This window comes from Petaurus breviceps, unplaced genomic scaffold (genome assembly GCF_028583685.1).
Source record: "Petaurus breviceps papuanus isolate PSGF00001 unplaced genomic scaffold, PetGlider_PUasm1.0 189, whole genome shotgun sequence".
Classification (NCBI taxonomy): domain Eukaryota; kingdom Metazoa; phylum Chordata; class Mammalia; order Diprotodontia; family Petauridae; genus Petaurus; species Petaurus breviceps.
Window position 1 is genome coordinate 46780779 of NW_027185809.1, and position 14809 is coordinate 46795587.

A 14809-nucleotide genomic window follows, 5' to 3' on the forward strand; every position below is an offset into this window, starting at 1 on the left:
CAAAGGGAGGGATTGTAGAATCATGTTAAATGGGTGACTTGTAACTCTTTCTGGGAAATGATGCTGTCTGATCTCCCACTGTGGCTTTAGGGAGCTATGCACTTACCTCTCAGTGGTTTGGTTATTGTGGTCACATCCCATAAAGTCATCGCTCTCTAAGGTCAGCAGATATACAGTTTAAAAGGCCAAAATGTCTTCTTACCAAAAGCTTTAAAGCAGAAAATAAACAGACATGCATAATCAACTTAGAGATAAGGGAAGAAGGATGAGTTAGAGTGCCAGTTTTGAACAAAGGATTTCAAAGAATCAAGTCCTGTCTTAAATAGTCTATTGAACTTTCTCTGTCTCTCTCTCTTTCTCTCTCCCCTCCCAATGTCATTTGTTTTCCCAAACATTTCAGAAAAATCTCATTGATTATCAAAAAATAATCAATTCACAAAATGCAAAATAAACTCCTGTTGACAAGTCATTTAATTAGTTTTACATATCATCATTTTCCCACCACCACACATGAAGCTATCAGCCTAATGGGGATTTTATGATAAATTATAGGATTTCACCATCTGGCCAATTCACTCCAACCATTAAGTCAAGATGAAAATAGTCTGACCTTAGGTATTTGCTATGTCAATTTAGTCCTGAAGGAAAAAAAAATTCTTTAAAGGAAAAAAAAGGATGAAAATTTTATGATTTAATATTTATCTCTATTTTCCTCTCAGTATCTTTCATGTCATAATCACAAGGTATTTTATTAACACTAACTCCTTAGCCCCTAATTCATCCCTATAAGGAATTAGGGCCATTCTTCAGATTGATTTCACTTTACTTACTAGAAGGAAAATATGAAACCTGTCCAAAAAATTCCAAAACCAGTCACCTTAAAGGTATTTTGATAAAATTGATAAAAGTACGAGTCTAGGCTTGAGTGCCAGGTCACTCACAAGTCACCACTGGAAAAGGCAAGTCAAGTCAAGTCAAGTCAATAATCATTCATTAAGAACTTTTATGTGCCCAACAATGTTCAAGTCTTGGAATATAAATGCAAACAGGAAGTAAGCTCCTGCCTTCAGGGATCTTACATTCTACATTCTCTTAAGGGAGAAACTACATAAAAGAAAGTTAAAAGTAGAGGAGCCTAGGTACCTTCCCATGGTGAGAAAGTCTGAAGAGTTGGAGAGGAACGAGTCTGGGAGGAAGAAGTCCGTCAAAGAGAGAGGCCGAAGAGGCCGAGGGTATTTCAGATGTGTGAAACTCAAGGGCAGTAAAAGCTAGCAAGACGAAGTTGTTTTTCTGTTGTACAGTAGAGAATGTCCAAGTTACTGAAACTGTCAAGAACTCAGTTTTCTCATTAGCGAAGTGGGCATGCATTTGCTGTCTAACATATATTGCACAGAGGCACCACTAAATGCAGTTCCCACTTCTCCCTATTTAAAGGGGCTAGCTATTTCAATTTGTACCAGATTCATAGTTTGGGAAGTCTGACCTCTAATTAGGGGGATTAGTCTCCCATTCTTCACTCCCTCCTTCCCTAACAACCCTCCCCCCACTTTTCTAGAAAAATTGCTAAGTACAGTAATAAGTTATGGGCCAGTCTATGGAGTTACCCCAAGAGGGTAAAGTAAAAATATACTCAGTGTATAACATTATTCTAGTATGGCACAGGTGATTTAATCCTATAGCAATGGAAGGAATGCTAAAGATTGAAGAATAACATCTCATATTAACAACATTAACAAGGTTAAGAGTATTTGGCAAATTGGTATAGTGCATAGAGCACTGTGCTTGCAATCAGGAAGACCCATCTTTATGAGTATATACTAGCTATATGACCCTGGGCAAGTCACTTAACACTGTTTGCCTCAGTTTCCTCATCTATGAAATGAGCTGGACAAGGAAATGTCAAACCACTCCAGTATCTTTGCCAAGAAAAAACAAACAAACAAAACCAAAACAAAAAAACCTCCAAATGGGGTCACAAAGAGTGGGACATGATGCGACAATGATAATAACAAAACAACTTAAAGCTCCAGTTGCAATTGATAAGAAGGTTAGTATTTTAGGCCTCAGCAGAACATGAAGCACTTTTGTAGTACTCCTAATGAGACATTTCATATTTTTCTTCAGCACTATTCATTCACTTCTGGCACTTCTCTGCTGACAAAATGGTCAAGCTGAGCCAAACCAAGAGTCAAAGTCTGATGTAGAAGCCTTCCATGATATCAGATGCTGCTTTTCTCAAGAAATTGTGGTGGCTGCTGCTGCTACTGTTGCTCCTGCTGCTGCTGTTGCCATGCTCACAGACCATCAGACTTTTTGTAATGCACAAAGTCAACGCCTAGACAGGCCCATCTCTAATTTGTTGCAGGTCCCCTGCTCAAGAAAGAAAACAGTAAAGAGGAAAGCCTATGCTTAGGTTTGTCTATCAGGCCATGGGTTCCCCATGGAATGGAGGCCTGAAAAAGGAATGGGGTCAGATGCATCTCCCCCATTGAGTTCTCAGTAGGCTACACCAAGCAAGCCTCATGTTTCAAAGCCAAAAGGGACAGAGAGAAAGAGACAAAGAGAGACAGAGAGAGACAGAGACAGAGACAGACAGAGAGACAGAGAGAGAGAGACAGACAGACAGAGACAGAGAGAGACAGAGACAGAGACAGAGAGAGAGACAGAGACAGAGACAGAGAGAAGTGGATCATTCCTTTTGTATATTTACTGAGTTCTGGCTTAGCAGTGATTTAGGGAATTCTACATAATTTTTTCCTTTCAGTTGCTGGCAATAGGCTAACCACATGGCTAGTATGGCAGACAAAGAACAAAATTCATTCAGGAGGCCTTGGTCTGAGCGCTGGCATTTCCATTTAATTAGTCATGAGATGGTTCATATTTACTGAACCTCTCATAACCTCAGTTTTATCACTAGCAAAATGGGTATACATTTTTAATGTAAATCATGCTGTGACCTGGAAGCAAGCCAGGAATGTGTTTACCTGTTCTTTATGACCCACCTAGAAGGGCAAAATTGAGCCTTTTCCATGATTTAGAGTAGGAAGTGACACTAGAGGTAATTTAGCTCAAAAGATGAAGAAATTATGATGTAGCAAGGTTAAATGATTTACTCAACATAACACTGGTAGTAAGTGGCTAAGCCAGTATTTGAACCCAGGTCCTCTGACCCTAAACTTAGTGATCTGTCCATTATACCATGAACTTTATGGGGGAAAAATGCAGAAAAATTACTTTAATACTAAAATAATCTGTAATTTTTGTCTGGGTAACTCCTCACCAATGAAGAGCTCTACCTCTAGTAGATAGACTTTCAAGAGCTAGAATGGTCAAATAATGAGAACAATTACTGTTATATGGCAAAATGGTAGAATAATGTCAGCTATTGATATATTTAGTAATACTAGCTGTCCTCAGATTAAACAAAATAACATTAACAACAATGAGAGGAAGGAAGGGGGACAGAGAGAGAAAGGGGAGAGGAGGAACCAGAGACAAATAGAAAGAAAGGGAGGGAAGGAGGGAGAGGAGAGAGACAGAAAAAGATTAAAGTTTTTATATCTTTTTAGTTTGGGGTCTCCTGACAATGGCCCGGGCATTTGTATATCCATTTTTCCATCCATGAACTGTGATTCACCCAAACTTCCCAATGGTTCAGTCATTGGCATTTGTCACAGAAAAGCAAGCCTATTGCCACTCATTTAAACTGCATATCATTTTTTAGTATATTTTCCTTCTCTGGCTGGCCGCCCAAAGCTCCACAGCAGGTGCTGTCTCAGGAATGTCACCATCTAATAAAAGTATTGTAACATAACACAGAGCCAATAAAATGCTCCTAGTATGCACTTTGTTTTTCCTGACAGATTGTATTCCCTAATAAGACAGTGTCTCAAAACCCAAGGCAGAAGAACCACATAAACAGTTTTGTTTGTTTTTTTTTCTTCTTCTTCTTCTTCCATGAAGAACTTGCTTGAATCTTTCTTGAGCAACACAATAATGTCACAGTTTAACAAAGGTTCTGGAGACAGATTTCCTGGGTCCAAATCTGACCCCTGGTACTTACTACATGTGTATGGCCTTAGAAAATTCACAACCTCTCTGGGCTTTAACTTTCTCCTCTGTGAAATGAGGGGCTTGAACTACATGGCTTCTGGGGTCCCTTCCTCTGTCATTTAAAACCCTTCACAAACTGGTCTATTTGTATGTTTTCAGCTTTATTATATATTATTGTCTTCTATACATTTTTTGATCTACTAGTCTACTTGTTCTTCACGTGACACTTCATTGTCTGACCCCAAGACTTTTCACTGACCATCCCCCATTCCTAGAATGCCTCTCCTTTCTCACCTTTGTCTCCTAGCTTCCTTGTCCTGTCCACCTTCAACACTCAGCTCAAATCCGATTTTCTTCTTGAATCCTTCCCAAACGTTTCCAACACTGTCTTCTTCACTTGCAGTGCCTTGCTTTGAGATTACCTTCCATTTACTCTTCATTAATGCATGTAATTGTTTGTGTGTTTTCTCCTCTGTTAGAATATGAGATTCTCCAGGGCACAGGGGCCATTTCTTTAGCTTACTTTGTATCCCCAGTATTTAGCATGGTGCTCAACTGATTTTAACATCTAGATTTGTGATACTGAATTATAGGAGCTAGGGGCAAAAAAAAGACATAATCTAATCTTTCTCAATTGGCAAAACAGTGAGCCTTGAGTTTGAGCAATGACTTTTTTTTACCCTCCTCTTGAAATTCTGAACAAGTCCTTCAATCCTCTTCACAGGGAGAGACATGAGAAGAGAATGAAGGGAAAAGGCTTTGAGGGGCAGGTGGATGATGTACCTGTGAGCAGAGAAATTAAATCATGTAAACTGGAGGAATCAACAGCTGTTCTGTGAAGATTTTTAGGTTAGAGTCTACTAAGAGCTTTTGGATTTAAGTAGTAGACCCTATATTTGTCAGAGTTCTGCCTCTCAGATATACAATGCAAGTCATGCTTTTGGACAGTTCTGGTTGGGACCATGATTTAAATAGTGCATGGTGAAAGCCCCAAACCTATAAAAATGAATTGAAATGTCTGCCAAGTAATAGATTTCTACTTTCTTCAAACTGCATTTTAGTTGATGGAATACCACATCCAAATTTACCAATTTACAAATGGAAGAACAATGGGACATAAAAAAAAATCAAATATTTTGCCAGAATGTTCCTCTCATTCCTGGATTATAAAATTCTGAAAGACTTTGTTTTGTATTGGGTGAAATGTACAGTTTGGAGTCCTAAAATCACTCAATCAACAAATATTTAAGTGCTCACTAAGTGCCAGGCTAGACGTTATGGATACAAAGATAAATTAATCAGTTCAGCCCTCAAGATGCTTGCATTCTACTGGGGGAAAATATGTACACATAAAAGCAAATATAAATTAAATATGTACCAAATGTAGACAAAATCAATACAAGGTTGTTTTAAGGGGAGGCACTAACATCTCCAGGGAACAGGAAAGGATTAATGTAGGAAATAGCATTTGAGCTGAACTTTGATGGGACCTAAGGATTCTAAGAAACAAATGTAAGGAAGAACTACATTCTAGGCCTCAGCCTGAGCAATGCATGAAAACAAGAGGAAGGAATATTGCATATTATATGCTCCTCCTCTCTGATTAGAGAAAGGGGCCATGAACTCCAAACCTCCATTTAAGGAGAGATCTCAGCTCAGACATCTCCTCATTTCTCACCTGGCTGCTACTTTGGGTTTTCTCTGACTGACTTCTCTATCATGCCTCATCCCACCCCTGATTTTCAGCTTCCTTTTATGTGTTATCTTCTTTTATTTGAGGTAAGCTCCTTGAGGGCAAGAATTAAGCGCAAGCCCGCATGTGTGTGTGTGTGTGTGTGCATGTGTGTGTATTTGCCTTGTAGCATAGTATCTGAAAATCGGTACTTAATAAATGTTTACTGACTGAAAGTCCTCCAGAAGCCATCACCATAAGAAGTATTCAAATATTTTGTTGTTGCTCAAACATTTTAATTGTATCTTACTCTGTAATCCCATTTGAGGTTTTCTTGGCAAAGATAGTGCAGTGGTTTGACATTTCATTCTCCAGTTCATTTTATGGATGAGGAAACTGAGATAAACAAGGTTAAGTGACTTGCTCAGGGATACATAGTAAGCGTCTGAGACTAGATCTGAATTCAGGATGGTGAGTCTTTCTGACTCCAATCCCAGCACTCCATCTGCTGTACCATCTAGCTGCCCACATTTAAGTATATCTCAAGTCAAATCATACCTCTCCACAAACACGATAACTAAATATGTTAAAAATTGTATCTAAACAATATGAAAGAAATAGATATTAATCCTGACAAGAGATGCTGTTGCTTTTGAATTAGAGGGGAGGTTAGAATTCATTGAGTTCAACACACTCATGTTACAGATAAGAAAAGTGATGATCAGAAAAGTTAAGTATTTTACCTAGAATCATACTTGTAGAGAGTGGGAGAACCAAGACTCAAAGCCTGGCCCTCTGACCCTAAATCAAGCACTGTGACCCATTCCAGGACAAAATCTGATATCATTTAACTAGCTACTTTCCCACTTTTGCATTAGGTGAATTAGTTCTTTTAAGATCACATGTTCCTGTCATTTTCAAAATCATAAGCAAATTCCCCTTATCTGTATACTATCCTCGTTAAAGCAACAACTCATATTTACCTAGCTTTTTACAGTCTTTATAGTTTCTCACAATAACCTATTAGGAAGGTTGTACAGTTATCTTTTTTTTTTTAATTCATGCATAAATTAGGTTTAAGTGAGGCAGAGTTGCATGAAGTTGTCAGCCTCAGTCTCTTCTCCAGAGTCATCATAGTTAGTGGCAGGACAGAATCAAGATGACTGGTGATGGCTTAAGGTGCAGTGGATGCCTTTAACATCTTTGATATCTCTAACCAAGCTCCAAGCTCTCCACAGTGCCTGCTTCAGTTGCCTTCCTGGGTGTTTGAACAATTTGTTATCATTCACCCATTGCACCAGAGGAAGTCTTCACGTGCTTGGAATAGATGTCCTTCTAACTCACTGTAAGGGTTATGGGATTTAAAGATCTTCCATGCCCCATGGACGTGCTGACATAGCAGAGCAAGAGAAAGCGGAAAGCGAGAGAAAGTGAAAGCCGAGCTAGCAGTCCTGCGGTTTGCTGACGTAGCAGGAAGGGGCGGAGCAAAAGAAAGCGGAAAGAGAGAGAAAGTGAAAGCCGAGCTAACGGTCCTGCGGTGGCTGGCTGCGGTTGGCAGCGGTTGCGGTTGTGGTTGCGGCAGCAGCAGAGGCAGCGGCAGCGCGAAGCCCTTTTTGGGGGAAATAAACTTTTTTTTTTGAGTTAGGACTGCTAAGGACTTTCTGCTAAGGACTCCTGCTGAGGACTGCCAGGGGCCGGAGCTGCTGGGAGCGCGCTTCCTGGATGCTGGGTGGTTGCTGTGAATGGGGAGAGGAGGACCTTTGCCTGAGGTAGCCTGTTCTGTTTTAAAGGCTTGAAAATGTGGGTGCTTTCTACTTTATCTGTGCCAATATCATAACTACTCTGATGGCTTTCACTTTCTGGTTTTGGGACTCAGTCTTTTGGTATCTTAATAAATTTTCTAGTTTATTTCCCCAAATGGCAAACCTGATGTATTTTGTGATGGATAATTATATCAGCATATTTGTAATCTCTATAGGCATTGTGAATATGGCATTGCTGATACACTCACCAACAGGTTTGAGACCCCTTGGTTACCTGCAACCTACTTTAGCCTGTATGCCAAAACAGTTTACCAGGGTGTGGCCGCTGCACATGTTAGTGTTTCTTGGAGCCACAGGTGAGAGTTGGGTAGAATAGCTGGACACCAAAGGTGGAAAGCAGCCCTGACAAGGGTTCTGAAACCATAACACCAGAGCTACTAGTCTTCCCTGAGCACATTCTACACTGCAAAATATAGAATGCTCCATAAACTTGCATGTTATTCTTGCACAGGGGTCATGCTAATCTTCTTTGTATCATTCCAGTTTGAGCTAATGAAGAAATTGAGCCACAAGGAAATTAATTTATCCACAATCATAGGGCTACCATGCCTAGCTTCCATTATACAACACTATGTTTTCTTTTTCTTCTAAGAATAACAGGCAACAGAAGAGAAACAGTATTTGAAAGCTAGAGTTGTTTGTCTTCCTGAAAAATTGAAATAGTGCTCATCAGAAACCTATTTCTACATTTATTAAGCAACTGTTATGTGGAGACCTCTGTATTAGGTACTGAGAGAGATATAAAGTAGTTGAAGGGATGGAACATACACAAAAATACTGACAATATTGTTCTTTGTGAAGCTCTTGGGCATAAGGTCTTGGGGTTTTCTACCTTATTCTCAGGGAAGATGGTTGTTGAAGTAGGGGCAATGGTTTGATCTGTTCTGCTACCTCTGTCTCTCAATCAGGGAACTTGCTGCTCCAAGAGTCTTGCTTGATTATATTTCATAGCAGCAGTGGTAGAGACTACTATAATATATGATTAAAAATGCAGCTTTGTGTAAAATTGTAAAGGTCCTTAAATATCGATCAAAGGAGAACTAATTGTACAAGGTAAGCAATAGGGAACTATTGACAGGTTTTGTTCAGATCTATGAAAAATTAACCCAGAAGTTAAGTGAAGGATGGATTCATGAAATACAGAGAAATAGTCATAACAGGTTTTAGAGGCCAAGGAATGTTTTGCAAAGCACCCCAGAAAAAGCAGAATGAAATGAACTATCACATCATCTTTAAAAAACACACACATATATTATAAATTATTGATATTTTCTCTATATATATCTACCTCATTTCTGAAAAAATATATTCTTCCTTCTCAGGGAGCCACTCTTTGAAGAATAAAAAAAAACAAAGCAAAACACAAAATATTAAAAAAATAGTTTATGATTCAACCATTCTGGAGAGCAATTTGGAACTATGCCCAAAGGACTATAAAAATGTACATAGCCTTTGCCCCAGAAATACCACTTCTAGGGCAGAATCCCAAACAGATCATAGAAATGGGAAAATGACCCCCATGTACAAAAATATTTATAGCAGCACTTTTTGTGGTGGCAAAGAATTGGAAATTGAGGGAATGCCCATGAATTGGGGAAGGGATGAATAGGTTGTGGCATATGATTTTAATGGAATACTATTGTGCTATAAGAAATGATGAGCAGGCAGACTTCAGAAAAATTTGGAAAGACTTGAATGTACAGATGCTGAGGAAAGTGAGCAGAATCAGGTGAATATTGTGAACAATAATAGCCTCATTATGTAATGACTAACTTAGGTAGACTTATCTATTCTTAATAATGCAAGGATCCAAGACAACCTCCAAAAGTAAAGTAAAGTGATGTAAAATGCTGTCCACATACAGAAAAAGAACTATGGAGTCTGACTGCATATTGAAACATATTATTTGTTTGCTCACTCTCTCTCTTTGTCTGTCTTTTTCTTTTTTTGTTTGCTTTTTTTTTTCTCCTGGTTTCTCCCATTGGTTCTAATACTTCTTTGAAACATGACTAATATGAAAACAAGTTCAATATAAATGTATATGTAGAGCCTATATTAAATTACATACTGTTTTGTGGGGGCATGGGGGAGAGATGGGGAGAAAATTTGGAATTCAAAATCTTATGGAAGTAAATGTTGAAAACTAAAAATAAATAAATTTTATAAAATCAGTTTAACATGACCAAACAATATGTTGACCAAATCTGACTGTACATGCAGTATTCAAAACCCATAGTTCCTCCCTTATCTCCTACTTCTATAAATAAATGGAGAGAGGTCCATCTCCAGAAAGAAATGAGGCCAAAAAAAATGTCAAAGACAACACGAAAGTTTAAACATGGAAAGCAGCGAATGGTGGTACCACCGAGAGAAACAGTGAAATCAGGAGGAGTAGCAATGCTTTAGAGCTAAGTTTATATCCTTCCTTGGTCATGTTGAGATTCAGCTTCAAATGAATGGGCCATCCAGATAGAGCTAATTTATATAGAGTGGGAGCTTGGAAGAGAGATCATGTGCAACAATCCAAATTTATGATATAAGATAAAAAGCTATGTAAAGGTTCACATCAAAGTGATGAAGAGATGAATGAATGAGAAATGAATGAATGGAGTTTCAGGATATAAAATAAACATAGAGAAATCATTAACATTTCTATTTATTACCAACAAAGTCTAGCAAGGAGAGAAGAAACAGAAATTGCATTTAAAATAACTATAAACAATATAAAATACTTGACAGTCTCCCTGGCAAGACATACCAAAGAATTATGTAAAAATGATTGCAAAACACTTTTCACACAAATAAAGTCAGATCGAAACAAATGGAAAAATGTTAATTGCTCATGGACAGTTTGAGACAATATAATGAAGATGACAATTATACCTAAATTAATTTGCTTCTTCAGTGCCATACAAATCAAATGACTAAGAACTCTTTTATGGAGTTAGAAATAATAATAACAAAATTCATAATAAAAGGTCAAGAATATCAATGGAATTAATGAAGACAAATGTGACAGTAGGTGGTCTTGTCATACCAGATCTCAAACTGTATGACAAAGTGGTAATCATCAAAACTACTTGGTACTGACTAAGAAACAGAGTGGTGGATCAGTGGAGTAGATTAGATATTCAAAACTCAGTAGTAAATGACCATAGTAATCTAGTGTTTAATAAACCAAAACACCCCAGCTTTTAGGATGAGAACTCACTCTTTAACAAAAAATTGCTGGAAATACTAGAAAGCAGTTGAACAGAAACTAGATACAGACCAACATCTCCCACCATATAGAATGATACACCTCTTGGGGTGGCCACGTAGCACAGCGAGTAAGAGCACCGGCTTCAGTGTCAGGATGACCTGGAGATCGAATCCAGGGCTCAGACACATAGCACCCACCTGTGTATCCTTGAGCAAGTTACTTAACCCCGATTGCTTAAAAAAAAAAAAAAAGATACAGTCAAAATGGATACATGATTCAGACATAATGATATAAGCAAATTAGGGGAGAATAGAACATATATATTTTTAAACTTTATGCTTATTTTTAGTTTACATCATTCATTTCCACAAGATTTTGAGTTACAAATTTTCTCCCCATCTTTCCCCTACCCACCACCCCTAAACATCGATCCCACTGTATACAACCTCCCCCAATCTGCTCGTTCTTATATCTTCCCCCCCTCCCCCTCAGAATTTCCAGTAGGGCAAGATGGATCTCTATACCCCAGTGGCTGTATATCTTATTTCCCAGTTGCATGTAAAAAGAAATAATAATAATAATAATATATATATATATTTAAACATTGGATTTTAAAATTTTGAATTCCTGATTCTTTCCCTTCCTCCCTCATCACCCACCCTTACTGGGAAGATAGGCAATTCAATATAGGTTGTACCTGTGTAGCTAGGCAAAACATTTCCATAGTGTATGTATTGTGAAAGACTGACTATATTTCTCTCCATCCTATCCCGCCCCCCACTTTTTCTATTCTCTACTTTGAGCCTGTCCCTTTTCAAAAGTGTGTTCTTCTAACTTCCCTCCCTGCCAACCTGCCCTCCCTTCCATCATGCCCCCCTCTCATCCCCTTCCCCCCTACTCTCCTGTAGGGAGAGATACCCTATATAGCGTTTATGTCATTCCCTCCCTAAGCCAAATTCAATGAGAGTAAGGTTAACCCATTCCCTTTTGCCTTCTGGTTCTTCCCCTTCATTGTAACAATTTTCCTTTGCCTCTTCTATATGAGGTAATTTACCCCATTCTGTCTCTCCTGATCTCCTCTCATTATATTCCTCTCTCACCTCTCAATTTCACCTTTTAAGTATCATTCCTTCTTATTCTAATTGGTCCTGTGCTCTCTGGATTTTTTTCATCCAGAATTCTTGAAAGTTCTCTATTTCATGGAATGACCATATTTTCCCCTGAAACATGATACTCAGTTTTGCTGGGTAGGTGATTCTTGGTTTTAATTCCAACTCCTTTCACCTCCAGAATAACATATTCCAAGACTTATATCCCTCAATGTAGAAACTGCCAGATGCTGTGTTATCCTGATTGTGTTTCCACGGTATTCAAATTGTTTCTTATTGGCTGCTTGTAATATTTTCTCCTTGAGCTGGGAACTCTGACACCTGGTTAAAATATTCCTAGGAGTTTTCTTTTTGAGATCTTTTTCAAGAGGTGATCAGTGGATTCTTTCAACCTCCACTTTGCCCTCTGGTTCTAAAACATCAGGGCAATTTTGCTTGATAATTCCTTGAAGGATGTTTTCTAGGTTTTTTTTTTTTTTGATCATGGCTTTCAGGTAGTCCAATAATTTTTAAATGATGTCTCCTGGATCTATTTTCCAGGTCAGTGGTTTTTCCATTGAGATATTTTACATTGCCTTCTATTTTTTCATTTATTTGGATCTATTTAATATCTTGATTGATCATTAATTTACTAGCTTCCATTTGCTCCAATCTAATTCTGAAGAAATTATGCTCTTCAGGAGATTTTAAGATTCTCTGGCAAATTCAGTTTTTTAAGACATTCTTCTCCTTATTGGCTTTTTGAGCCTCCTTTGCCATTTGACTTAGTCTATTTTTTAAGGTTTATTTCAGTCAGGTGGTTGACTCTCTTTTCATGATTTTCTTGCATCATTCTCATTTCTCTTCCCAATTTTTCCTCCACTTCTCTTATTTGGTTTTCAAAATCCTTCTTAAGCTCCTCAGTTCATATTTTTCTTGGAAGCTTTTAGTACTAGAGTTCTAAATTTTTTGGCTTCCATCTGTTCCATGCTTTGATCCTTTTTGTTCCCAAAATAGGAATGTAAGGTTTGACTGCTGTGCTTGCTTTGCTTCTTTGCTTCCTCATGCTGCCACTCAATTACTTGACTTTTGAGATTTTTGCCACAGTAGAACTCTGTTTCCAGAGAAGAAATCTGTGTCCCAAATTGCCGGGGTTTTTGAAGCTGCTGGAGCTATTAGTTGGGTGCTCTCTCTGAAACCTCCACCAGCTCTGGCACCTGGTCACACACCCCAGGACCTCCACCCTAGACAGCAATCCAAATCCAAGCAAGTTAAAGCAAGAGCGATTACCCCTCAGACTGGTTGCTTGGTTCCCCTACACTCTGCAGGCCAGGAGCTCTGAATCAGCCATGTGGTAGCTTCTCCCTCTGCGGGCAGAGGCTGGACCACACTCCCGGACCCCCTGATCCCACAGAGTCCACACTGACCTCTCACTTTGTCTTTGGTGTTTATGGGTTGATAAACCTGGAAACCACCACAGTTGCTGGTGATCCACTCTCCTGAATTCCGCTGCAGAGTTGGGGCACTCTGAAACTAAAACCGTGGTCTCATGTGGGGCTGCGCTCTACTCCCAGCATGCTGTGATGGACCCTTTCTGTCCATCTGCTGGGCTACCTTCAGCGGAATGTTTCTCTCTGTCACTTTGTGGGTTCTGTAGCTCTAAAATTTCTTTAAAGTCATTTTTTATAGGTATTTGAGGTGGTTATGGAGGAAGCACAGGGAGTTTTTCTGCTTCTATGCTGCCATCTTGGTTCTGTCCCCCCAGCATAGAATATTTTACCTGTCATATCTATGGATGAGGGAAGAATTTTTGACCAAACAAGAGATAAGGTATATTATGGGATTGAAACTGGATAATTTTAATTAGATTACATTAAAAAGAATGGATGGGTAAATTGATTAGTAGTACATACCCTGGTGCTACTTTTAACAACTCTCAGCATTGTAGCCAGTGTACCTCACTAAAGCTTTAACTGCTGTCTATCTGCTTAGAATCTAGGGATAACTGTGAGGGATTGTGTAATGGTGAAGTTATGCTATAGCTCATAAACATCCACAAGTATGTTTCCTCCAATGATTACTAGTTATGCGAATCAGTCATCCAGGCTTAATTCACTTTTATAAATTTATTTATGAAAATAAAAAACATCTCTCTCCCCAAAAAACAGACAAACAAAAACAACCAAACTTTCCCACAATTACATATGGTATCTGGTAGAATATGCACTCAGGATAAGGGTAAGTCATAATATTTGATTGCTGAGAGTTCTTTTCTTTTTTTTTCTTTTTTTTAATTTTTAAGCAATCGGGGTTAAGTAACTTGCTCAAGGTTACACGGCCAGTTATTTCTGGGTGTGGTGCTGAGTGTCTGAGCCCGGGATTCGATCTCCAGGTCGTCCCAACACTGGAGCCGGTGCTCTTATTTGCTGAGCCACCTGGCCGCCCCTAAGCAATTGGGGTTAAGTAACTTGCTCAAGGTTACACGGCCAGGTGTTTCTGGGTGGGTGCTAAGTGTCGGAGCCCAGGATTCGATCTCCAGGTCTTCTCAACACTGGAGCCGGTGCTCTTACTTGCTGTGCTACCTGGCCGCCCCTGAGAGTTCTTTTCTGCCCTTTGTAGGGTCTCCTGAAGTTCCCTAGGCATGGTTTAGCTTTTCTGCTAGGCTCCTTGTAGAATCTTAAAGCTGCCTTTCCTCTAGTTTATTCTTTTCTCATAAAAATAATAATGATGATTAATAATAATAACAATAATAATAATAAACACCTAATTTTGCAAAGCAGACTACATGTTACCTTATTTGATTCTCACAACAACTTGTGGGGTAGGTAGTATTATAATCCTCATTTTTCTAGATGACAAAACTGATGTTAAAAGACATTGCAGAGGTAGTAAGTTTCTGAGGCAGATTTTGACTAAAAAATCGAGTCTTGTTAATTCCATGTCCAACCTTATATCCATTGCATCACCAAGC

The 14809-nt window shown here is 38.8% G+C and overlaps 1 non-coding gene and 1 pseudogene across 1 annotated transcript; one reads left to right on the top strand and one right to left on the bottom strand.

Moving 5' to 3' along the window:
• Positions 1-1149: 1149 nt before the first annotated feature.
• The window catches only part of LOC138163960 (aspartate aminotransferase, mitochondrial-like), a 116810-nt pseudogene continuing 103150 nt past the window's right edge, over positions 1150-14809 (top strand).
• On the bottom strand, positions 7955-8058 carry LOC138164506 (U6 spliceosomal RNA). Its single transcript, XR_011169088.1, has one exon. It is a non-coding gene; the product is annotated as a U6 spliceosomal RNA (small nuclear RNA).